Consider the following 26,743-nt stretch of genomic DNA (forward strand, 5'->3'; position numbering starts at 1 on the left):
GAGAATCTCCGCTAAACGCTCAAATAAACCATTCGTAGGACCAACCAACACAGTTACACACCGAGCGATCAAACAATTTGTCGCGAAAACACGAACAAACACCGAAAAACGCGCTAGACAGAGAAACCGAGCCAGCAAACAGGCTTCTTTGATCTGACCAGGAGCTAATTGTAGCCACACGATAGCAGACACTCCACAGATTCCAAAAATACCATTTTTATCCCTCTATGACCAAGTTTCACTGATCCAGCAGACCAATACGATAAACAACAGTAAGCGCATTTGGTAAACAAAACCAGAAATGCAGTATTACTTACCAAATATTGCAACGAAAAGTGTAATCCACAACTATAAACGCCGTTTAGTTTGAAGGACTACAACTCCCAGCATGCAACTCTACTTCCTCCCGTGTCTGTGTGGCGTATTTCTGGCTCCGGGTGAACGGCAGCCAGAGGCTGTGGGCTCTGACGCGCAACAATAGCCTGGTTTATACTGGTTCCCATTGGCTGCCAGTGCTGTCAATGAAACCAACGTGGGGTTAGCTTCATTCTACTGGCTCTAACGGTTACAACGATAGGTGAATGACCTGGATTGGTCGATCCACTGCAGCGCTACAGCTGCTGCGTCATGAGACAGGCAGACAGGCTTTCCCTGCATCGATACGCATGCATCCAGAAAACACCTATTTATATTATATTAATAAATCCCGATTGATTCTTTTTCGGTTAGTTTATGCAAATTGTGTGAAAATAAAGATTAAACAATGGTTAATAGTGGCAGGTGGTTCCAAGCTGTGCCAAAAATGGACATTTTGGAAAGCTCGCCTGAATATTTTGTAGTAAAATCTCAATAATTTTATTCTGCTTCAATTAATCATAATCAACCACTGCAGAGACAATGTTCATATGTTGTACAATGATTTTATAGAGAGTTTTAGCTATGTTAGCATTGTTCTAAAGGACACTCATCAAAAATATGATTTTTTTTTTTAGGCGAGCATTGAATTTATTTAATTTTTGCTGTGTGCCATCTTCATTTACTCTTCACCAGTAACAGATATACTGATAATTACATATCTCAACAATCCTCAAAGTGTCCCCTATTCAATGACACAAAATTATTCAAATAGACCCTGTGGTTGCAGAGATATACTCATTTTATTATTGATATGCAATTTTCGAGCAGAGGCCTGGAAAATATAGCCTGGCTCTCGCCAGACCCTTGTAGTTCCGCAAAGCTACGCTGAGCTCCGCACAAGGGTCTGGGACTGCTCCATAGGCGATTCATTTCAGAAGGCGGGGCCTTGTAAAAAAAATCTTGTATGTGATTGGATAAACCACTTGTCCGTTATCTTGTTGACGTGCTACTTCAGCCACTCACTGCGAGCCGCCATTGTTGTTTGACTCAAACAGTCGCTTCAGCGCTACGTCACCTCAGAAAGTCCCGCCCGGCGATCCTGATTGGTTCATTATTTTTTGCTCCGGGGAAGAAATTTGCATTGGCCTCGAGTCCAGACCCTTGTGCGAAGCTGAGCGTAGCGCCTCTGGCGTAGCTTTGCGGAACTACAAGGGTCTGGCGAGAGCCAGGCTATGGAAAATAGGCTCAGGGAAGAATTAAATCCTCCCCATATTCCTAACAGTTGCACTTGCAAAGTGCTGAGCAGTCCAAATTTGCTGTGCTGCATTTGCAGGTGGAGCAGTTCCCTTTACAAGAGCATTTGATAAGCTCTCTATGCTCTGGAGTAGGGCTGCACGATATATCGTTTGAGCATCGTCATCGCGATGTACGTGTGCGCGATAGTCACATTGCAGAGCCAGTGATGTAGGAGGTGAATGAACTCATCTAATTTCAAGGGTAGCTGACTGATATACACTGCATGTAGACACTGCGTGTGCCATGCACGGATCCACCAATCACATTCGTTCTTTACTCAGCTGCCAAGCAGACTACCCTGACAGCCGCCAGTCAAAATCAGAGAGGAGGAAACTGTGGTGGCAAAAAATGTTGTTCCTTCAATAAAGTATTTAAAAAAGGATGACTGAACACGTCAGCTGTCTTTCTTGAGTTTTAATAAAAGGCATTCATGAATGGAGTCACACAAACACAACCGAACAGGAGTACAGTCAGTGAGTGAGTGCCCTGAAGACGTTCTCAGGGCGCTATCTTTATAGTTCCCAAAACACATTTGAACAGCAGACAAAATATATGGCACTGGTAGCTGTGCCTGGCTTCACCGCCAGGACACAACTCCCCTTGTAAATTAACACAGAGCACCGGTCTGACCTTAAACCTGCTCTGTGTAGATTCAGTGATTTGTGTCATACAGGTATCAGAAAAGGATTAGCTGAGTGCCACATTCCACAAGGTGAAAGGAAGTTCACTTAGTTAACATGGTTATACAACCCTTGTACAGCATACAATGGGTTACACCAAAATTTCCCATTACAAAACCACCCCCCTGCACATGGAGTGAGTCGCTGGCGCTGCCGCCGACAGTGTTGGGGAAGTTACATCCAAAATATAATACATTACATATTATTAGTTACTGTCATTTGAAAGTAATCAGTTATATTACAATATTACTGTCTCAGAAATGCGTTACCCTACTTTTGTATTACTTTTGAGTTAGGGACTGTTCGTTATTTATCATCAGTGCCACCGGAGGGATTCACGGGACTTTTTTTTTTTTTTTACAGGACCCCCCCTGTCGGAGTCAGTAAATTTTAACATGACCCTGCATTAAGCCTTATCAAAAGATACATGACCCCCTCCCCCAGCCATCGACACGTGACATCGCATCACGTAGCTCGTGACACTACATTATTTCATTTTGACAACCATGTGTGCAACACCTTCTCATCAGTCCATGCCATTTATCAGCCGTTGTTAAAACCCAACTCATCAATAACAGAATCGCGATTTTGGACCAGCTCACATTACACAACAAGCCATTAACAATTAATCCACACTCAAACCGAAGCAACAATAATGTGAACTGCACTCAACAACGTATTATTACAAGGTTTACGACAGATGACAGACAACCTGGGCTGTGTGTGTGTGTCAGCGTTTCCGCTAGAAAAAATGTCACCGGACAATGTGACCGGCAGGTTTTTAATTTACCGGACAAATGTTTGAAATTCCGGTCATTATTAATAAATAATAGCCGACTGCACAACTGAAAATATTGTAGCAACCCAGCAGTAATGTTGTTGTTATGGTGTTTAAGTTCCGTGATTTCTGACTGACTGTGAATGTGTATGGTACGGGCCGGGCAGGTTGGATGAGAAGCTGAGGGGCCGGGGTGTGTGTGTGTAGGTGAGTGAGTGAGGAGGAGCAGAGGAGGAAGTGAGAGCTGTCAGATAAGTTTGTGTTATGGTGTTGCCATTACGTCGGGCCGGACCCTACAATATCAATAAGAACGTGTGCTTAACATGGACGTCGGACGCGAAATAGCCTCCTTTCGGTGTCGTTAACCGATTGTGTCAGATGCGCCAGGGCGCGCACCTCTGTGCCAGGGTCGCGCTCTGTGCCAGGGTCGCGCTCTGCCGCGATTTGTGTTTATTCATCACAGAGCGTGCAAGAGATTAATACACACATTCACACAGGTCACACACACATATGGGCTACACATGATACACAGACACACAGCTGAGGGGCCGAGGCGCGGCACGGAGAAATGCGCATCTGGTGGCTTGACATGGGCTAATAATAATAAAAAGTCCGCTGCTTTGCAATAAAAACTCAACAAACTGAAAAAAAAAAATCCCTTGACAAGTTCTCTTTTTTTCTTTTACTTTTTACGCATTTTCGCATGTGTGAAATGTGCTGCAGCTGTTTTAAAATCTAATGTGTGCAGTGTCTCCGCGCAGCTTGAAATGCGCATCAGTCTTGAGACTTTGCTCTCCGCCAGGCGACTTCACTGTGCTGTTTTGATGCGATTCTGCAGAGTGAAGCCTCTCTCCACTCAGGGTAGATGTCGCTGAAATCTCCGATTTCGTTTTTTTTTTGTTTTTTTTAAAATAAAATTCAAATTGTGCTCGGAATCGGAGGGAATATTTTCACCGGACATTTTGACCGGCGGGGTTAGAAAATTCTGGACTTAGGCAGATTTACCGGCCAAAGTCCGGTAATTACCGGACAACGGAAACCCTGGTGTGTGTGTGCCTGTCTGTGTGTAAGAAAGAGAGGGAGAGAGAGAGAGAGAAAGTTGATAAAACCTGCTAACTGTTACCTACCGTAGCTCAGGCGTCGGTCTCCCGTCAGGTAAAAGCTGCCGTTTATTCCTCAAATGTAGTTCATAAAGTTGTTGAAGTTGTTGAAATGTAGTTCATGAAGTTGTCTCTGGTACAGTTATCCATCACTGCAGTTGAATTAGCCGCTAAACTGCTGGACGCTAAAACCGAGGGGGCCGTCTGTGTGTTTACAATTCACGAAAGCAACGTGAACGTACGTGCCGCTCATAGCCTGAAGTCTGAAGTTAAACTCACTCACCCATAAAAGACATGCTAACCCATGTGCAAAGTCCTCATTAAGTTCTTGGTGAAGCGGTTAGCATCGTCGCCTGCGGTGCGGGAGACCCGGGTTCGAAACCCACTCAGGGCAGACAGCAATACAGTATAAAATAACGTTGTGATTTGGGGGCTGTTGCTCTCATTGTCATCAGTGCTTGCAGCTTTGAAATGTCCCGTTTTTGTTTTGTTTTTGTTTTTTGGGGGCATTGCAGTGGGGCGCATGACGTCTGTCCGACTACCCATTTCTCTGACTCCGACCATACATTTCTTTATTTTTGCGTCATCAGTCCGACCTCCCACTTCTCCGACTTAAGTAGCCCTAACCCTTAACCTTACCCTAAACCTAACCTCAACACAGTAGAATGGGTAGTCGGAGAAATGAGCCGTCGGACTTGTGGGCAGTCGGACTGACTTATGCTCCCCATTGCAGTGTCCTCCAGACAAAAAGTTGAATGACCCCCCCTCGCTGACCTTTTTTTTTTTTAATGGACCCACCCCTCAACAAAGAATATTATGACATGACCCCCCCCCCCCATTTTCCTCCGGTGGCCCATTCCATAAATAACGAACGGTCCCTTACTTTCGCCAAAATAACAGCAGAAATATGACTGTAAAGCAGTGGTTCCCAACCTTTTCTGGCTCGTGACCCCTTTTTGATATCACAAATTTCTGGCGACCCCGTCGATCAAGATGCACCAGCTCAGATATTTCTATATGCTGCAATTCGATTTAAATTTGAGAAAGTGAAAGTATAGAATACAGTTGTTTAGGATTGTGTGTGGTGTTTTAATCATAATTTAAAAAAGAATAATAATTAGTAATATTTTTATTAGTAATTACCACACACAATTACCACACACACAAATATTAGTAATATAATAATATTTTTATCAATTACTAGACATTTCAGGCGACCCCATTTGAATTCCAGGCGACCCCACATGGGGGTCCCGACCCCAAAGTTGAAAAACACTGCTGTAAAGTTTAGTTCATTGCAGCTGATAATACATTCAGTGGAGGGTGATGTAGCATAATGTGTAGGCTTCTGCAGCTACTAAAACTACGTTTTGCGGATAATCTACTAAGAGTAAATGCCTAAATAACAGTACATGCAAACCGCAGGATTGAAATGACAGCTTTACGCGCTGTAATTATGTCCTTCATGGAGAGAGAGAAGGAGAGCAGAGAGCTGCATGACCGCAAACGTAGAATGAAATTTGATCCAATGAATTAATACAAAGGAGCAAATAAACATATTGTTGATCTACGGTAAAGAAGAAATGTGGGAGAATATCTGAGAGAAAGTAAATGCGTTGATATCAGCTGTCAATCATCGGACCGGAGGTGCGCGCTACGGCACAGCGCTATGGCGCAGAGCTCGGGCCACACTTGGATTTAAAACTTGGATGTACTCTGCTGCGCTGATTATCACCTCCTGATCAGATGCGGACTCTGTCCCCGCGGCCGCGACTTTAACACGTTTTTATGAAAATGCGTTGTAACGTGCGTTACTTAGATTGTAACGGGTAAAATATTACCGAAATTTTATTTGTAATGCGTTATATTACTGCGTTACAGCAAATAGTTATACATTACTGTAATTGCGTTACTTTTGTAACGTGTTACTCCCAACACTGGCTGCCGATAACAACAACTGCAAAATTAGCAATGAAGAGAGAAGAGAAGAGAAAACCACCGAAAATGAAGACTTGTTGCCAAAAAGAAAAATAACGTCAATTATCTGGAATTATTTTGTAACACAACTAACTTGTTTGACCATTTACGTCGGCACTACACAGCTCAGTATGACAAATGCAAAGCCAGATCTGAATGTCGTCCAAAACAAAAAACCATTTCAGAAGCCTTTGCAAGTGTGACACCATATGAGAAAGGTTCCAAACGGCAGAAATTATCAGCTCGCTTGACAAGCGGTATGTTATGCCGTCACGCAACTTTTTTTCTCAAGTTGCCATCCCGGAGCTGTATGAAAAGTGCAAAGCAGAAGTTGAAGCAGAGCTGTCAGACGTTGATTATTATGCAGCGACAACAGACATGTGGTCCAGTAGGACAACAGAGCCATACATCAGCCTCACCATCCACTTCATTAACCGGGAGTTCCAACTCAGAAGCCGCTGTCTCCAAACTGCCTATTTCCCTGAATACACAAGTGATAATATTGCAGTGGGGATGAAAGAAGCGGTCGCTGCATGGAGCCTGGATGAAGCACATCTTGTCTGTCTAACAACTGACAACGCAGCGAAAATGGTCAAAGCTGCTGCAATGAATGAGTGGACCAGGCTGCAATGTTTTGGCCACCGACTTCACCTTGCAGTTGGTAAGTTACACTGTCTGTCTCACCTACTTTGCCTAATATTTTCTGAAATCATTAGAGCATTAAGGTGTGTGTGTGTGTGTGTGTGTGTGACAGAGAGAGAGAGATGTCAAACTGATGAGGTTTATATTTCATATTATTTGAGAATCAATTATTTTCATAATAATAATAACATGTAAGAAGACATCATGCAGAAGTGATACAATTCATGTTTAAATTCCATAGTTTTACAAGTTGTAACACAAAATTTGTAAAATGATTAATGTGTACTGTTTTTATTACTTACTAGAAAATGCAGTCAAACATGACGGACGCATTGCTCGCACTGTGGGTGTCTGAAAAAAGCTAGTCAGTCACTTCTCCCACAGCTGGAAGGCCAGAAGTGCTCTTGAGAAAGCCCAAAAGGACCTCAATCCAACAACTCATTCCCTCATATCAGAATGCCAGACAAGATGGGGCTCTAGACAGATGATGATCAGTAGAATACTGGAGCAGCAGAAGGCCATAACTCAGGTCCTGTTGGTGGACAGGAAGATGCGCCATTTAATTCCACACTGGCAAGAAATAGATGTCAGCAGGTCACTGGGCCCCTTGCTGGACTTTACTGATGCACTTTCGGGAGAAGACTATGTCAGCGTTTCCTTTGTGAAGCCTGTTCTTCACCTCTTAAACAACTCAGTCCTGGTTGTGCAGGAGGAAGACACAGCTAACAAAGGAGGTGAAGGGTAAGATAATGAACTACCTCAACGAGAAATACGAGGATAAAGCTACTCAGGAGCTGCTGGATATAGCAAGTTGTTTGGACCCCAGATTCAAGATGGATTTCGTCAGTGCAGACAAGAAGTCCCAAGTCACTGCCAACCCAAAGCGGCTGCCACCAGTGCCTCACCTGAGGAAAAGGAAGCTAAGAAGTCCTTAGGCAGTTTCTTCAAAGAAAAATGGAGCAGAGCTGCAGAAAAGGGTGATTCCTCTCCACCTCTCAAAGATGTTGTGGAAGCAGAGTTTAACGACTACCTGCTAACACCTTGCATAGACAAAGAGGAAGATCCACTTACTTGGTGGAAAGCACACCAAGTGAACTTTGCACATCTTGCCAAGCTTGCCCGCAAGTATCTCTGCATTCCTGCAACAAGCTCGCCCCCAGAAGGAAGAAAAGCAACATCCTTTCAAGGTAAGGCCAAGTTTTTGTTGTTGTGTTTTTCTTAGCAGATCATCCGCTGTTGGATAGCAAATTATCTTTCAGATGTTTGCCTTGTTCTGCGGCAATGACGCAGTGGTAATGTAAGAATGCCACAAAGAGCAGCACAATCACAATTACAGTCTTTTTCCTTGTTCCTGCTTGCCTAAAATGTCAATAATCTGTACTGCCATTCCCACACATCAAGCATACATGAAAAACAGTTCCCACTGACTACACACAGTCCTTGCATTCCTCAAATGGTATCCTCCCTAGCTGTCAAAGTGTTCAGCAAAACAGATGACCAAAAGTGTTCAATAACTGTGTGGAGCTGGAGGGGTAAGTTTAAACCCTGCCTCTCTTCTAGGTTCTGCTGCCATTCACACTGTCAAATAGGTGTGAATGTCCGCTCATAGAAACTTAGAGAAAGTGGGCAGAAAACCTCCCTCTCTCACTGACCAGAAAGGTGTGTGTGATGGCGGGGGTGGACTTTTCAAAACGCAGCTACCATCACACAGTGAGTAGAACGGCCCGTTCAGAGGACCCTTGTTGGATGGCCAAGAAAAGAGCTGAGGCAGTAATCACTGGTGTATCAATGGTAGAATTCTTGCCTGCCACGTGAGGGGCCTGGGTTCAATTCTTGGCTGCTGCAAACAGTGCTGGGGGATCAGACAGAGCATAAACCAGTCGCCACGCTCTCATCCGTGGTGCAAGAAACACAGTGTCATGCCACAGCCGCCCGCCGTGGACTGTCCGTCTGTTTTCCGTAAACTGTTTTTTTGACCAGTGGGAAAGGGGTATCAGTCACAACTTGATAGTGAGTGATTAGTTTGCCCTAGCTCTGGACAAAAATCCTCACTCTGACATTCACCGTCAGTGGCGCGTGACATGACAGCACACAGGCTAGGTGAGCTTATGTCCAGAGCTGCGGCAGCCCCACTCTTGACTGAGGGGTGGCCCATGTTTTGCGCGTGGGTCACATTGAGAGTTCCTCTTGATTTTACTTGTCCTCCCTGTCTGCCATGTGGGCCTCGTTGGCGCAGTAGGCAGCGCGTCAGTCTCATAATTTGAAGGTCGTGAGTCCGAGTCTCACACAGGGCAGTGTGAACCTTTTGTCTCGCCGTTTGCACCTAATGGCTGGCTCTGAGAGATTCTCAGTCATCCTGTTCCTGGTTATCCAAGTGTAGTGTCGTGAAAATCCCACTGTTTTCTGCAGGTTTGTTTGCACTCCTGATTGTAGCTTGGACAGGCGTTAAAGCAGAACTATGCAAGTCGGGCGGAAATAGCTCGCTCCTTCGCTGGTTTCTCTTTTTTTCCCTCTCCGGAGCTCCCCCACAGTTCTGGGAGGCACATGTCACTGTCGTAAAAAAAAAAAAAAACTCCGCCACCACCTCCTCCACCCCCTACATGTGCTTGTGTTTACATTGGAAGCTGCTGAAGGCAGAGAGCGGTGTTTGCTAAGCCCTGCTAACACAGAGCTAATGCTAACACGGAGCTAACGCTAACACGGCCACACACAGACCCAAAGATACACACACAGGAATAAAGGTTCTAAAACGCGAAGGTGTGTGTGTGTGTGTGTGTCATGATGTATTACATTATCTTATAAAAGATCCATGGTGTGAGTGCCTGTGTTGGGATTAGCTCCGTGTAGCCACAAGTCGAACTTCATCAGTAGGCTACAAACATTCCGTGTTTCCATGGTTTCCTCTGACTTTACCAACTCAAACCAATCACGATTCGTGACATGCATGACGTCATCTGTGTTCTTATCTCGTACTGCCGTAAGGCAGTTTCTCGCGATAGTTCTATCCATTGACGAGATTTGTAACACCGAGACGGAGGACTGATCTTGCAAGTGCGGTTTTCAGCCAGTGGGGGGGGTGAGCGCATTGGCCTAGACCCCATTCACCTCATAATAGGTCACTCAACCATCACAGTGTCTCTGAGCCACAATAATTACAGCCGAAATCCTGCATAGTTCTGCTTTAAGAGTTGTTGGACAGTCGGTGGACCATCTTGATTTCCTATTATTCTTCTGAGTCGGCTTTGCTATTCAAGCGGTTGTGGCCAGTTAATGTCAGGTCCTTGACAGTTCGTCAGTCCAGTGCGTTGCTTTGGCAGGCAGGAGATTTGTTGAAAAGCACAGACTGTCAGAAGTGGGATTCGAACCCACGCCTCCAGGGGAGATTCTGACCTAAACGCAGCGCTTTAGACCACTCGGCCATCCTGACTGAGAAAGCAGGACTGAGCCCGTCACGTGTAAGCCAAAGCAGGGAATGACATCACCTGCAAATCAGTCACAAAGCAAAAAGCAACGTTAAACTTTTCATTTAACATGAAGAAAAGCAGGGCGGCGTCAACGGGTAATTTCCAGGTGCTGACGAAAGGGGGCTGAATTGCAATGGCAGAGAAGAGGTAGCCCTCATAATGTTTTCCAAACAGTCAGGTTCCACCGAGATTTGAACTCGGATCGCTGGATTCAGAGTCCAGAGTGCTAACCATTACACCATGGAACCACTGGCCCACTGCTGTTGTCTGCTGATGGATAGCGTGGTCCAACCAGTAAAGGCTACGTTTAAGCACGTAACACGCGTGGTTCCGTCACATTTGTATTTGCACACGGGAATGCGCCTGCCCTTCCTTCCACTGTCTCTGCCTGCCTGATTTCTCCACCCCGTCTCTGGCTTTGGTATCACATCCACGTTAAAATGCCTGGGAGGCGTACCTCGGAGCCTGCAAGACGTCCCAGAAGAAAGAAAAGCAACATCCTTTCCAAGGTAAGAGCAAGTTTTTGTTGTTGTGTTTTTCTTACCGGATCATCCTGCTGTTTGATAGCAAATTATCTTTCAGATGTTTGGCCTGTTCTGCGGCAATGACACTGTGGTAATGGTAAAATGGTAACACTAAAAAATGGTAAATATGCCTCAATACAAACAGAAAGTCATGTAGTCATTACTTTTATAATAATAATAATAATAATAATAATACATTTTATTTGTAAAGCACTTTTCATAAAGTAATCTCAAAGTGCTACAGAAACCAAAAACAAAAATAAACAAAAGACTGAGAGAAAAATCAGACACGATTAAAATCAGCAGTAGAAAGAACAGCAAAAGGAGGAGATGAAAGTGCAGAAAGAGAATAAAAACATCTAGGAACGACCTAGGAAAGCCTGTCTGAATAGAAAAGTTTTAAGCCCTTTTTTAAAGGCATCGACAGACTGGGGTTGTCGTAGGTGTTCAGGGAGGGAGTTCCAGGTGTGGGGGGCAGTGGAGCAGAAGGCTCGGTCTCCCATGGTGCGGAGTCGTGTGCGGGGCTGATGGAGGAGGTTGGTACTTTGGGACCGGAGGTTACGGGTGGATGAGTGAGGGGTGAGGAGGTCTTTGAGGTATTGCGGGGCGTTGCTGTAGATGCAAAGGTGGGTGATGAGGGCAATTTTGTATTGGATTCTTGAGGTTATGGGAAGCCAGTGTAGGTTCTGAAGAATGGGGGTGATGTGGTCGTATTTGCGGGTTTTCATCAGAGTTTGGGCAGCACAGTTTTGAATGAATTGAAGTTTCTGAAGGTGTTTGTTGCGTATACCGATGAGCAGGCTGTTACAGTAATCAAGCCTGGAGGAGATCAGGGCGTGGACGAGTTTTTCTGCATCAGAGAAGGTGAGGAATGGGCGGAGTTTAGAAATGTTCTTGATATGGAAAAAGCAGGTTTTGTACAGATGTTTGATGTGGTTTACAAAGGTTATCTTCCAGTAGTTCAATGATAGAACTGTTGTTCACATTCATTCACTTTTAGGCTGTTTCCACAGACTAGTGCAAAACTGACTCATTGTTTCATTTTTCAGCTCTGTTTTGTGTTTACACACGTTTGTTTTTTCTCTGCTCCTATTATGTTCTAAACGCGCACCACCGCTGTGGCGCACACCGAGCAGTTGGAGCAGCTCAAGGTTCGGCTGCGTTCACATAAACGGACCATGAGCTCGACTGTAGCCACCGAGACCCCACGCGTGCTCTGTGTAACAGTACCAATAAAAAAAGGTTCTTATCGGTTCTTGTGACAACCTTCAATCAGCAGCAGTGAGCGAGCGGCACACGTTCCGCGGGAGCGAGCGAGCTGTGCACACTGCAGTTGCTTACAGGTGTTTTACGTCCCAGGGCAGAAAGTAGATGTCTCTGTCTTTGATCGGGTCGGGACCTCGTAACAGTATGTGTTAGCGGTAATTACGGAGACGATCTCACAGAAATAATTTCAAACCACAGGGAATTCATGTGAAATTAGATTTTTTTTTTTTCTTTTTTTTTTCGGATATTCTAGCCTGGCCGCTACAGATTTCAGGCCGAGTGGGGCGCCTGGCCAAATAAGGTCTGCTGGAAACCCTGGATACTGAGTGATTAGTTTGCCCTGGCTCTAGATTAAAATCCTCACTCTGCCATTCACTGTCAGTGGTGCGTGACATGACAGCCCTCCAGTAACACGATAGGTGGGCTTATGTCCAGAGCTGCGGCAGCCCCCCTCTTGACTGAGGAGTGGCCCATGTTTTGCGCGTGGGTCACATTGAGAGTTTGTCTTGATTTTACTCATCCTCCCAAATTGCCATATGGGCCTCGTTGGCGCAGTAGGCAGAGCGTCAGTCTCATAATCTGAAGGTCGTGAGTTCGAGCCTCACACGGGGCAGTGTGATCCTTTTGTCTCGCGGTTTGCACTTAATGGCTGGCTCTGAGAGATTCTCAGTCATCCTGTTCCTGGTTATCCAAGTGTAGGGTCGTGAAAAAGCCCACTGTTTTCTGCGGGTTTGTTTGCACTCCTTATTATAGCTTTACAGGCGGTAAGAATTGTTGGAATCACCTGAGACCATGTGTAAACGACAGTCATCGGACCATCTTGATTTCCTATTATTTCTCTAAGTCGGCTTTGCTATTCAAGCGGTTGTGGCCAGTTAATGTCAGGTCCTTGACAGTTCGTCAGGACAGTGCGTTGCTTTGGCAGGCAGGAGATTTGTTTGATCTGGTACGACATCCATGTTTAAATGCCTGGCTGGGACGCATACCTCATAGCCTGCAAGACATCCTGGAAGAAACAAAAGCAACATCCTTTCCCAGCTGAGCGATATCTGTTTGGAAGAAACGGAGCCCGTAAAAGCTGGTTCATGAGGTGTCTGTGGGTCGTGGCAGCAAAGTGGTAGGACTGGGGGCCACGTAAGCATTGGTGGTTCAGTGGTAGAATTCTCGCCTGCCATGCGGGAGGCCCGCATGGCAGGCGGGCCTCCCGCCTCCCGGGTCCTAACAGTGTCATAACACAGTCATGAATGTGTAATAAACATTATGTCAATGTCATAATCATTTATGACTGTTGTCATTTAATGTCATTCGGTTTTTGTAATAACAACTTGACAACTCTGGGTTGTCTTGATTATGACAACTTGACATTAATCAAAGTGACATGACCAGAAGTTGTCTTTGTCACGACAACTTGACATTTAATTTGTTTGGGATGTCCTTCTTATGATAACCTGATTGTGTACCGTCACTCACGCACATGAAAAGCACAGCACCTCACAGGGATCAAGATGTGGGAAAAGGAAAGGCTGTCAGAAGTGGGATTCGAACCCACGCCTCCAGGGGAGACTGCGACCTGAACGCAGCGCCTTAGACCGCTCGGCCATCCTGACTGACTGACTGACTTAAAGGGATAGTTCAACATTTTGGCAAATTGGCCCATTGCCATAATCGCTATAGTCATAGCAGTAGGTTCGTTACCTTTAATTGTCGGTGTAAGCTATTTTTAGAACGGAGGAGCGGAGCGGCGAGCTGCTCAGGGCTATGCTACGGAGGCTAAGGGAATTTCTTGGTTTTCCTCATCAAACTCATCAAATACACAACCTAACAACTCCAAAAGGCTGTCGTGGACAAGTTGTGAGCTGCACAATCACCACGCTATGAGATAACAACGGAACGTTATGAGACGGAGCTGTTTTAGAGGTAAATTCATGCAAAACCGCTGATGCGCGTTGCGTTCAGGGACAGTTTTTCAGCAAGCAGACTCTGTAAGTATAGCGATTATGGCAATGAGCCAATTTGCCAAAATGTTGAACTATCCCTTTAACATGAAGAAAAGCAGGGCGGTGTCAACGGGTAGTTTCCAGGTGCTGACGAAAGGGGGCTGTATTGCAACGGCAGAGAAGAGGCAGCCTTCGTAATGTTTTCCAAACAGTCAGGTCCCACCGAGATTTGAACTCGGATCGCTGGATTCAGAGTCCAGAGTGCTAACCATTACACCATGGAACCACTGGCCCACTGCTGTTGTCTGCTGATGGACAGCGTGGTCCAACCAGATGTAAAGGCTACATTTAAGCACTTAACATGCTTGGATCCATCACATTTGTATTTACACACAGGACAGACAGAAATGCGCCTGCCCTTCCTTCCACTGTTTTTTCCTGCCTGATTTCTCCACCCCGTCTCTGGCTTTGCTATCACATCCACGTTTAAATGCCTGGGAGGCGTACCTCGGAGCCTGAAAGACTTCCCAGAAGGAAGAAAAGCAACATCCTTTCCAAAGTAAGGGCAAGTTTTCGTTGTTGTGTTTTTCTTGCTATTTGATAGCAAATTATCTTTCAGAGGTTTGGCCTGTTCTGCGGCAATGACACAGTGGTAATGTAAGAATGTCACAAAGAGCAGCACAATCACAATTACAGACTTTTTCCTTGTTCCTGCTTGCCTAAAATGTCAATAATCTGTACTGTCATTCCCACACATCAAGTATACATGAAAAACAGCTCCCGCTGACTACACACAGGGTTTGTTTGCACTCCTGATTGTAGCTTGGACAGGCGTTAGGAGTTGTTGGAATCACCTGAGACAGCGTGTTGCTTTGGCAGTCAGGAGATTTGTTTGCTTTGGTATGACATCTATGTTTAAATGCCTGGCTGGGACGCGTACCTTGTAGCCTGCAAGACATCCTGGAAGAAACAAAAGCAACATCCCTTCCCAGCTGAGCGATATCTCTTTGGAAGAAACGGACATGAGCCCGTAAAAGCCAGTCCATGAGGTGTCTGTGGGTTGTGACGGCAAAGTGGTAGGAATGAGGGCCACATAAGCATTGGTGGTTCAGTGGTAGAATTCTTGCCTGCCACGTGGGACGCTTGTTTGAATATCAATAACAGAGGATCAGCCAATCGGAAGGTAGCTTTTTGCCATTTTTTCTTTGTTTTTTTCTGAATTCCCAGACAAGACTCAAATCCTTAGTGTCTTTCATTCAAAATTACTGTAAAGTATTGAAAATACCTGAGAAATATTTGATTGCATTTGGAAATGTATCATTAGTTTAAAAAATGATATCATACTATAATTTTTTTTTTAATGTCTAAATCCTACTGTTTTTAGTTTACATGGATACCTTGTTTTTTGGTGCTGCTTTGTACAAAGATACACAGTAGCAGCCAAAAGAACAAGATTTGGATGGATGGACAGACATACAGACAGACAGTTAATAAAGTAATAAAGTAATTATGCACAACCGTTAACACGTTGGCAGTCCTAATAGTGCGCACCCTCATCAGGATCCTGGCAGTGCTGTTCTGGATGTACTGCAGTATTGTTGAATGAAAACTCCCCAGGTGACAAAAAGAAAGATTCATCCTGACACCACCAGAGAGCAGCAGAGCGCTGAGTTACACTGAAGCAGGTGTATTCATCACTTTGGCCTAATAACTGGAGGGATTTTTCACATTTCTGAATGTATACGAGCATTTAAATGGCTGTCTCTCACTTCAGCTTCTATTAAAACAAGTACCTATTTACATTTTATATTTATTGCTGAACTGAACTGAATCACTCCCACACTCAGTTTCAGTTTCTTCTCATATGACAGGAGAGATGGGTAAGGAGACGGGTTCACAGTTGTGTTCATCCTTAAACATCCACATGTCTTTGTCTCTTATAAGTAGGCCTTTACAGTCATCCTTATTAACTGTAATTTATGATGCGAGCACAGACCTGACTTAAAGACACTTTTATGAGCTTGTTCAAAGAGAAGATGGAAAAATCAATGCAGTTTAATATTACAGTCTATATTTAATATTCCAGCACATAAATTAATTTCCATCACCTCCTACAACCCTTAGACCTTTTGATTTTCTGTGACTGGCATTGGACACCCCTGCAAATGCATTTTAATACCCAAACGCATCTGTTTATCTGGTGCCTATCACTGTCTGGTCATTTTGAACAGAAAAATAATTACAGAGTGCTGAGGCTTGTCCTTCAGCGTGGATTACTCTGGTGTTGTGGCCTCCACTCAAACTCCATTTTGATTATTAAAAGCGGGGGGACAGAGGAGACAAACTATGTTTTGTTTCCTATTAAGGCAGCTCTTCTCCTCCCTAAGAGGATTATCCTTGACACACGCCCAGGAGTTACGTAAGGCTGTCAGAGGATAATACCTAACATTTCCTCATATCCTGCATTTTGGCAGCTCGGCACTGTGAAATCAGTGCAGTTGGGCTGAGGTGTGGCAGGACAGTGAGTACTAGACAGAAAAGACATGGACTCGATTTTCCACCACTGGAAACTAGTGGGAATTTTTATATTGAATGGACATTTTTTCTAGTCTGTTGAAAAGTGATACTGTGGTAAAACCAGATTGATGCAATTATTATTTTGTTTGTTTTGTCTAAAAACTAATAATGGCCATGGGTAATGTGAGTATTCTGAGTATTCACAGAATTACGACCTAAAAAAAATTTCAGCATTTTCATGTCAGTTTTTTTTAAAATTTAACAACAAGTATAATGTTTTTGTTCAGTCTCAATCCTTTCATCAGCCTTTTACCAGCCTCTTCTGGAAGCTGACCCAGCAAAAAAAATAAATAATAATAATACATTTTTAAAAATTTAAAAAGAAAGAGAAAAAGAACACTCTACACAATGTTAATGCAGCAGACAAAGTTTTACAGCTTTAGTAGCTAGACAGGAGCTGGTTAACCTCTTCATGCAGAGGCCATTTTTGGCAATTTCCGCCTGTTTTTGTATCACTGCAATTAAAGCTTTATAACCACAGAAGTACTAATCCCACAACTATGGTTTATGGCTTAAATGAAAGACAACCTTTGTCCCTTTACATCTATATGTATAAAATATTGAATTGAGTCATTCCATAAAAAAATGGGCTTCTGAATGAGTTTGAAATTTTTGGTGAAAAGGTGATATATCAAAATCCTAATTATAAAACAGGTTGAATTTTTCATATATGGTTCACACACTCCCTGTCCACATGTGTACCAAATTTTAGGTTGATATGTAAAACTACTGAGGCACTATAGAGTTTTTCCAAACAGTGTCCCTTGGCGATGTACAGTGTGCAAAACCTGTCCAAAATTGTCCAATTTGGCTAAAATGCACACTGCAAGATTTTAGTGAGATTTTTTTTTTTCCAACAGATAACCTATTGGGGCCAATCACATACTTGATGGCTTTTAGGAACACCAGTTACATAAGTAAAATGCCATTTGAAAATTTAATTTATGGGGATGAATATTTAGTGTCCAAAACCCATCCAAACATGAATTTACCTATTTTCGCCTGCATTATATTGTTATTTTCCTTTATAACTCCAGAAGTAAACATCCCACAACCATCAGTGATGGCTTAAATTAACAAGGACATTTGAAATAGTTCATTTGTCTTTTATTATTATTTTAATTAAACTTGGGGCAGTAAAAACTCACTTTTTGTGGAGACTTGTATTGCTTACTTGTTGACACTAGGGGGAGAGGGAACCACAGGAACCAGCTGGGTGCAGGCTTAAGCTTTGCCCAATCAGGGATCATTATATATCAGGTCACACCTTAGGGTCTCTGCTATTGGACCAAAACGTTTTCACCCCCGTGACTTTGATTGACAGGCGATGCCAGCTGCGCAAAGCTGGTGCGCAGTCTGACGGAGAATGCGAGTAGTAATAGAACTGCGGAGGTACGTAACACGCTGTGGATTATCTGGTCACGATGGATAAAATCGATCAATGGATTATTTTCGAGCACATGTTCAGCTTTTAAAAAAGGGTAAGCTTGTAATTTTATTCAGTGTTTTAGTGGGTCTATGATTCACAAATGTCCGTCTTTTTCGGCACTCGAAAATGACTTCCGGGTTTGTTTGTGTTGAGTGAGCAGGCTTGTTTACAACTTTAATGGGGTAAAAACTGCATTTTTGTGCTTTGCTTTTGTTTATATGACAGTATACGATTTTTTGGTGGTGAAAGAAGAGGTGTACAGATGGTACATATATGTTTAAATCACCTTCGTTGTTGACGTGACGTCGCTTGTGGGCTGCCGTAGTCTGATATTGTTTGAGACATTTTCAGTGACTGTGAAAAAACCGTAGCACCTAGAAACTTCATTTTTTTTCCTACATGTTGCCGAAAGTGTCCTTAAAAGGTCTGTGGTGAAGTTTTCATTACAGCATGCCTACTTTTCGTTATATTAAGGACGCCGTTCATGTGTTATTGATTTGGGACGCCGGCGTCCCAACCACTAGGGGGCCTGCGTGAACAGGTTAAAAAAAAGAATACAGATTTAAAATTTAATTTAGTCTTAAGGTGTGTTCACACCGGACCTTTTATTTTTGTCGCTGTCGCTTGTGTCGCTCCAAAAAAATTGCTCTGTCACTCAGCTGCAGTCGCTCAGTTTGGCACAATTCAACAGATCGCTCTGATGACGTCATTCAAGCGATTCCAGTGAATTTCACCTTGTTTGGAGTCGCTCTTTTCTTCCCATTTGTATCCACAAGTTTCTGAACGTGATCTATGGTCAAAACCGGAAGCCGGTTTTGGTGAAATCGTATGTTACGTTTCAATGGTTTTCAGTCGTTGTCATAGTTGCGGTAAACGCATGTATCTATTAACGCTGGCTTTTAACACAGATGTCTGATACCCATTGTTAAAAGCTGGTGTGATGAAAAAAATCCATGCATTTACCGGAAGAGCAAAACTGGCTTACGATCTTTTTTTTTTTAAGTTTATTTTTTGGCTTTTTGCCTTTATTCGATAGAACACAGTAGAGATAGACAGGAAAGGGGGAGGCAGAGAGAGGGGGAATGACATGCAGGAAGGGGCTGCCCGACACGGGATTCGAACCGGGGCCGCCTGCGGTGAGGACTGTGGCCTCAACATGGGGCGGTCGCTTTACCCACTGCGCCACGCACCGCCCCACCCCCCCGGCTTATGTTTTTGACATTCGTAAAAAGGTGGATTGGTCCAGCATGGCTGACATACCTACTGCCGCCGTTTACCTGTTGTGGAAGTCCCACAAGCGCCGTACAACGTCTAGCCAGCTTTGCTCTGCCGGACCAGTGGAGTTGTATTACGTTTCCATGATTTCAGTAGTTGTCATAGTTACGCATAGATTTCTCATCTCGAGCGACACAATGAAAAATCGCTCTGTCGCTCGGAGCCCCAGCGATTTTTTGCCTGAGCGATTAATCCCCATTTTAGTTGCCATGATTACTATAACAATAGTCATGACTTGGTTAGGAAAATATGGTGGTTTGGGTTAACATAGGGAAAGTGTCTTATCTACATTAGTCAGTCTTTGTTGCCATGGCTGCAATATAAGCTACTACTTTTATATGGGAATCAGACATCAACCTCCTGTGTTCATAATAACCTGCTGCACAAAAAAGGCATGGTCTATTTTATAAGAAGGAAGTCTCACCGGGTTTCAACATCAATTTGAGGAAATAGCTGGTGAATAGCCAGTGCACATTGCACACTTCTCATCATATGAAGCATATAATGCTACAGTCTCCCCAAGCCATCACAAGCAAAGATTCATCTGCAGAAAACTAAACTCTACAACCCAGTCCTGTTCCTTCTGCTGTCGAGCTGCCGAGCTGCTGCGGGGCTAGACAAGACCAGCCAAGCCACCAAGCCACCTGGGCCAAGTCACCGAGCCGTGGGCAGTTCGGGGCTCCACCCGGGCTGAGCCACTGCCGGGCTAGCTGTGCCACCAAGCCACCTGAGCCAAGCTGTCGAGGAGCTGGCGCAGTCAGCCAACAAGTCTTTTTTTTTTTCAGGAAAATCCTACAGGCTCTACCTTCAAGTATTTGATTGATACCCATCTTTATAATTTTATGTTCCTTAATTAATTTAATCTTAGATTTTTTTAACCACTATTTAATGTTTATTATATCCCATATTCTTGTATGTTTTGTTTTTTATTTAAGACATTAAATTTTCCTCTCTGTCTCTATATAATATGATGCACTTAGATGCACTTTTGTAAAGAGTTAGACAATAATAATAACAAACTTTATTTATATAGCACCTTTCAAAACATGTTACAAAAAGCTGTACAACGAAGTGAGAATCAATAAAATGACAACAAATACTATTAAATAAAGTTAAATTAAAAAAGGGAAAAGCTCTCAGATAAAAATTGAGTTTTAAGGAAAATTTAAATCAATAGCAACAATAGAAGTCAGAGCCAGGTGTCCAACACATGTTTTCTGCCTGTCGTAACCTGCACGCTACAGATGGTTATCATCCACGTGCCAGAAACCCGCCTCCTTTAAATGTCAAGGCTCCAGCTGCTTTGTTCTGTGTTTCAGATAACGAGCGCTGCTTGTAAGCCACCTGGCAGATTGTTTGCACACACACACATTAGACAGTGAGGACCTGATGTCACATCCTGGATCATCCACTCAACCCGTGCCAGGAAAACCACAAAAAAAATAAAATACAAGAGAAAGAAACATGACAATAAAACACTCCCACTGTTTCCTGGCTGCAGTTGCCAGGGCAACACAGCTGACAAGTCCATCTCTGTTTTCCCCTCTCTTCCTCTTCCTCAGTCCGTCTCATTACAGTAGTTTCTCTTGTCACTTTCACACACCTACTGTCACTTTCTATGTGACATTCCTCGGCATTGGTTTAACTTTTACTTTTGAAAGAAACCAGTACGGCTCTACTTTGTATACCGTGTAATAGATTGAGAAGAACGACCACTGCACACTGATAAGACTATGCTGATAGAATCTATTGTGAACACGCTACTGTATTCACCATGGCCTTCACAGTCACAGTCTCAACCCAACTGAACACCTAGACCTGTAGAGTATACTGCACCTTATGTTAATTTTTCCTCTGGTCTCTTTTCCATTTGTCCTTGCAATGGTAATAGAGTTGCAATTTCCTTTAAACAGGGTTTGAAGTGGTTCTAAGAGTAAATCACTGCCAAATCACTGGTGAACAATCAGGGGCAACTTCACCAGTGAAAATATACGGTTGAGAGACCAATCAAATCCACTAGTCTGGCAACCAACATTATCATACCTCTTGGCAATGCACAGCCATTAGAGATAGTACAGCTTTACTTTCATAAATCTGCAGCTGTGTGTTTACATGCAAAAATGGAAGGTCAGATTAGAAGGAACTGGACTGAAATGCAGAATTTGAGGGGTGGGACAATCCTGGTGGCCTAGGCCTGTCCAAAAAAAAAGAAGGCTATATTTATTTATGGCGGTGCACTACATTGGTGCAACTGATTGGCCTGTCTGGCACTGGGACCGCCCACAGAGAAAACAATACGATATGATATATAAACCATATTGTAGGTGGTCAAAATGGCAGTCATCAAGTTTTTTTTTAGAATAATCAAGACGAGCAGAGCACACTGGGGCGGAGCAGCAGAGAGCCGAACTGGCAGGGAGGATGGCAATGGATCCAAAAGAAAAGAGAAGAGGAAGAGCAGAGAGGGAATGTCAAAAAAAAAGAAGAAGCACTTAAGGCGGGCTTACATTGTACGATTTTGCCACGATTTTGTCATCCCAGACATATTTATTTCAATGACGTCCACCCAGTAAAAAAATCCCCACTACACCACTGTGTGTAGGCCTATGTTTGTGTTTGTGGATGCATTGCATGTGTGTGAGCATGAGTGGATAAAAAAAAATGTATATATTAAACTCACAGGGAAACACAAAGAACACGCAGAAAGAAAAACAGATGCAACGCTGAGGAACATGGGATGAATGTTGGGTATGAACACAGGGCATCGATGCAGACGAACCGACAAAGGACAATGGAAAAAACTGAGGTTAAATTCCCAAGGAAAGGAGACACAGGTGGTGCAATCAAACACAAGCGAGACTCTCCCCCAATTCCAATCCGCCCCCTAAAGACTCAAGCCCTGAAGAATTTCACTGTACTAGCTGTATATGTGACTAATAAAGTACCTTTCTTTAACCCTCACTGACTAAAGTGACGTCAGCTCTAAGTGACAGTGTGAGAGTCTGTGAGGGTCCAGATGCTGTAAATATGAATGGAACAGCACTTACACACTCTCACGACACGTTACCTTGACAACAACATGTTGTTGACTCCGGTCTTGGGCCGATAATTTACTGTACTTTCAACGCGCACAAGGTGTGTGAGGTGGACGGACTCAAAACAAAATGTTATATCTCACACAGGCTTCGCCCTCTACTGGACTCTATGGGTATATCTCTCCTCCAATCGCGTACGCGCGATGGCCCACTGAAATTTGCATGTACGTAGCCGGCCAGTATGGCGTGCCTACCTTTCCCGCCCTTTATATAAGCAGATGCACCGCCAGCTGCCCTCATTCCTTTTACTTTCAGCGTCGGCGAGTGCCCACTGTCACACTAGCTCCAAGGATGGAGTCGCCGCTTCAGGAACAACGCCTCTGCTGGCCTGCCCTAACGGCATCATTGCCCCGGCAGACCCACATCTTCTCTGCTTCGAGTGTCTCGGGAGGAAGCGCGCCACCGCCGGGCTGGAGCAGCGACGGCAGGAGGAGGATGCCGCTCCAGTGTACACCACCTCCACGTCGCCTGATGAAGCTTCGCCGCTTAGACCCGCCTCAGCCTCTGCTGTAGACTCGCCGCCGCTACGAGACGAGGAGGATGAACTCTCCCTCTCCGATGGCTCGATGGTGTTTGGCGCCGCTTCTATCAAGCTCGACTCCCCGTAAGTCATGACGACTGCAGCGGAGTGTGTCGGGCTTCCCCTGCCCTCTCCCCCCCCCTCCCTCCACTGCCCCCGAAGCCGGTGAGCCGCCTTCGCGTGTGCAGCGCGAGACGGAGACTGTGTTCCCCGGTGTGCCCCCGCTCGAAGACGCTCTGGCTGCGCTCATTATCCCGCACTCAGCCGGCTGGTCAGGACACAGAAAGCCACTACCACCGCTGCTGCAGGATAAGGACACACTGGAATATTTTGATAAGATATTCCAGCTGGGCGCGCAACTAGCAGCAGCAGCAAACAACCTAGGTGTGCTGGGCGTAGCAGCGGCGGCTTCACTCCCGCGCGACGCCACCCCTTCCCCTGACACTATGGAGTATCTCGGCCGGACCATAGGTCAGATGAACAAGACAGGTAGTTGCTACTGCTGCCGGACGAGTGATGTCACTGTCGGTCGTCAGCTCTCGCCACGTCTGGCTAGGTCTCACCGCCCTCCCCAGAAGGGACCGAGAGGATCTTCTGGCTGCACCGGTCTCTACTGACGGTCTCTTTGGCTCCCTCACTACGGTGACGCAGCGGCTAAAGAGGCTGGAGGAGGAAAAGGCGCAGCTGAGCCGTCATCTACCGCTCACTGTCGCCGCCAAGCAGAAGGGAGAGGTCAAGCTGCCCTGCCGCAACGCTACGGCGAGGCAGAGGGATCGCCGCCAGCGAAGAGGCTTCTCCGCGGCGGATCCCCCAGCTGACCCACAGCCGGCCCCAGCGGGCCCGCCGCAGCAACGCCCCGCACGGGACCCCAGCGCGTCCCGTCCCGCGGCAGCTCGCAGCACACCCAGGCCGAAGCTGTCCTGGGGCACACAGCGACCAAAGTGACAGTTAACGGGAGGGACGGCGCCGGCAGGCTGCCTCGCCGCCCTCCCTCATTGTTCATATGGTTCTGTATGTTCTGCTTGTGTTCACTGTTCTGTGGATGTGAGAAATGTTTTTATTAAAACATGTTACTCCACTAACAGAGCAAAAAAATTCCCCCTCCCACCTCCACCATGCTCCCCGCTTGCCGCGCAGCCCCGGCCACACCGGTCGGTCAGGCTGCCGGAGGCACATCCCCGCAGCGGGCCCGGCAGACAAGGCCCCCCGGTCACGGTTTCACAAGCATACTCACACAACACACCCTCTACCGTCTCCGTTGTGGGAGATGCGGTAGAGCACCGTTGTCAACCGGGTAAAAGCTACCGTTGTCCCTCTATATGAGCGCTACAACCGGCGAGGCTGCACGAGAAAACATCGCTCCCCACTGGTTGTAGCGACCACACACGCGCGCTGCTAGCCGTCACCGTGTCACTTCCGCGGTGCGTCCGGCTCAGCGTGTTGACCGGCTGATGAGCGATGACTGTCACCGCTAATCATCGTTCACAGCAGCACGGCAGGGCTGTGTTTCCGGACAATGAGACGGCTGCCTCACGCTCGTTTTAACCCGCACCGCTCCAGTGAAGCGGCCGGGCTAACACGAACTGTCTCCCCGGTAAACAGCAGTGGAGCGGCCAACGTGTCTGACCGCTCTGGTCCTGTGACTGTTATTTCCACGGGTGGATCTAACAGCAGCAGGGACGTCATGACGGTGAAGTGCCGGGCGGCGGCGGTGCGTTCAGGTGACACCACGCCGGCTCGGACAACAGAGATGCGTTCACGGACGGCCCCGAGAGCTCGGACAACGGGCCTGGTGCGTTCAGGGACGACTCAGCCCTTTCACAGAGGGCCCCCCATGGGCCAAACTCCCGTTTATGGCGGGTTTGGCGACGGAGAGGGCCGAAATTGTGTATCACAGCTTTCTAAAAGCCGCTCCACAGCTGTCTGCACGTCCTCTCATGTGTTTTTACGAAGCATGTGTGGCAGAGCAGGTTGCTTATTTATATTTTTCTTTTTTTTGTATTTGGGGTGTAGTACCCCCGTTTTGTATTTGGGGTGTAGTACCCCCTCCTCCTGCTTCCTGCTCACCGTGCGTCGCCGTCCTCCTTACCGTGATTACGGGGCGGCGCCGGGGGGACAATTGGAACATTTGATGCAGGTGTGCGGACTCCTTCGCTCTCAGTAGTAGACTTGGCGTCGGTGGTGTGGCTGTGGTGGCGTTCGTGCAGCAAGGCAACAGGCCAGTGCATTTTCATACCCTCAGGTAAGTTTTGCAACAGCATTAGGCGCGTTTCCATTGCAGGAACTTCGGGGTAATTTTACGGGGCCAGCCCCGTTGGTGCGTGTTTCCACTGCAGGAACCTCCCCCACAGGGCCATTTACAGGAACTTTTACAGGGGCCAACGGAGTACCTACTCCAGGGTAGGTACTCCGTTCGGCCCTGAAAAGCTCCTGGGTGGGGCTCGAGGTTAACCCGGCGCTGATTGGCTAAAGCTAGAGCAGGCTCTGACGCTACCAGAAAGCACCAAAACAACCAGCATTTTTAAAAGGGGGAGCAGAAGGGGAGCATTAGCCTAGCAGACACCGCTGTAAACAACAAGAAAACAGCAGGAAGATGTACACAAATGGACCGACGATGAGGTGCAGATATTGATTGCAGTCTACGGCACCGAGGAGATTCAGAGGGGGTTTGAGTCATCGCGGCGAAATTAAAATATCAGCGCACCTCGACACACTGGGGATCCATCACGCCGCAAAACAATGCCGTGAAAAGTAAAAAAAAAAACTCAAGCAGGATTACAATCAGCCGCCATGTGCACAGTCTATGGCACAAACACACAAACCAGAAACGCGCCTACCGCCTCAGCTCCTTCCATCCTTCTTCGTTGTTGTTATGATTTTTGTGCATGTGCTTGTGACCTGCCTGGGTGACGTCACGGTCGAAACTGTCGCACGGCGATTAAGCGGCGATCAAAACTCATGACGTCGCTGCGGGGTCCGACTCTGCAGTGGAAACACGGCCACTGAGAGGGCCGAGTGAGAGGACGGTTCCTGTAGAAGTTCCTACCCCCTCCCTTTACCAGGAACTCCTGCAGTGGAAACACGGCTATTGGTTCTTGGCGTGTAATTGTATGGTAGCTGACAGGCTCTGTTTGCAGCGGTCGGCCTGTCTTCTGGCTGGAGATTGAGTGAGGGGAGAGTTGTCCTGGCAGTGTGTGTGTGCGCGCAGCCCCGTGAGCCACACAGCGTTCTGTGAGCAGCACGGCGTTCGCTTCCTTGGTTAAATTGAGGTATGTTTGTTGGTTGCATTGCACGGCGCATTTGTGTAGTAGCATGGCTGATAAATGATTGACTTTGCAGTGGTTTTGCCGACCGAAGTCGGAGGTGAGCCAAGCGTGGCCTTGAAGTTGGCTTTGTACACAGCATTCAGTTCCTACGGTAGGCCGTCTCATTTGTTTTTTTTGTGCTTGTGGTACATGTGCCTTTTCTAGCTGCTATTAACCATGACCTTGCACCTCTGATTGTTAACAGTTAAAGCTGCCTGTTGCTGTGTGTGTCCTCCTGTGTCGGAGCCCTGAAGCCTCCACGCCCCGCCAACTATCAGCTGACGCGGGCCCCTACGCCTCGTATGGGCGTCCTACTGCTGTTCTGTCTGGGTTATTTTGATTATTCATTATTTTCCAAAGTTTCTTTTGTTATTTAGTATTTTATTGTATTGTTTTCTTTTTGTTTTTCTGAGTGTGTGTGTGTGTGTGCAGGCCTTTTGCCTGCAGTGAACCCCCTTTCTGGATCTTTTCAAGTTTTTGTTTCTTTTGTTTAATTTCTGAATTAATCAAATCAGGGGATT

At 45.8% G+C, this 26,743-nt stretch overlaps 1 long non-coding RNA gene and 5 other non-coding genes across 6 annotated transcripts; 2 read left to right on the top strand and 4 right to left on the bottom strand.

The window, feature by feature from the left end:
* Positions 1 to 10,174: 10,174 nt before the first annotated feature.
* Positions 10,175 to 10,257, bottom strand: trnal-uag (transfer RNA leucine (anticodon UAG)). Its single transcript has one exon. It is a non-coding gene; the product is annotated as a tRNA-Leu (tRNA).
* A 213-nt stretch (positions 10,258 to 10,470) lies between these two features.
* On the bottom strand, positions 10,471 to 10,542 carry trnaq-cug (transfer RNA glutamine (anticodon CUG)). Its single transcript has one exon. It is a non-coding gene; the product is annotated as a tRNA-Gln (tRNA).
* Positions 10,543 to 12,624: 2,082 nt separating this feature from the next.
* trnam-cau (transfer RNA methionine (anticodon CAU)) lies at positions 12,625 to 12,697 on the top strand. The gene has a single exon. It is a non-coding gene; the product is annotated as a tRNA-Met (tRNA).
* A 911-nt stretch (positions 12,698 to 13,608) lies between these two features.
* Positions 13,609 to 13,691, bottom strand: trnal-cag (transfer RNA leucine (anticodon CAG)). The gene has a single exon. It is a non-coding gene; the product is annotated as a tRNA-Leu (tRNA).
* A 544-nt stretch (positions 13,692 to 14,235) lies between these two features.
* trnaq-cug (transfer RNA glutamine (anticodon CUG)) lies at positions 14,236 to 14,307 on the bottom strand. Its single transcript has one exon. It is a non-coding gene; the product is annotated as a tRNA-Gln (tRNA).
* A 10,639-nt stretch (positions 14,308 to 24,946) lies between these two features.
* On the top strand, positions 24,947 to 26,641 carry LOC146962800 (uncharacterized). Its single transcript, XR_015035029.1, has 4 exons — positions 24,947 to 25,159; positions 26,055 to 26,186; positions 26,257 to 26,334; positions 26,428 to 26,641. It is a non-coding gene; the product is annotated as an uncharacterized LOC146962800 (long non-coding RNA).
* Positions 26,642 to 26,743: the final 102 nt, after the last annotated feature.

Source organism: Trachurus japonicus, chromosome 23 (assembly GCF_045865225.1).
Source record: "Trachurus japonicus isolate A0001 chromosome 23, Traja_1.0".
In the NCBI taxonomy this organism is placed as follows: domain Eukaryota; kingdom Metazoa; phylum Chordata; class Actinopteri; order Carangiformes; family Carangidae; genus Trachurus; species Trachurus japonicus.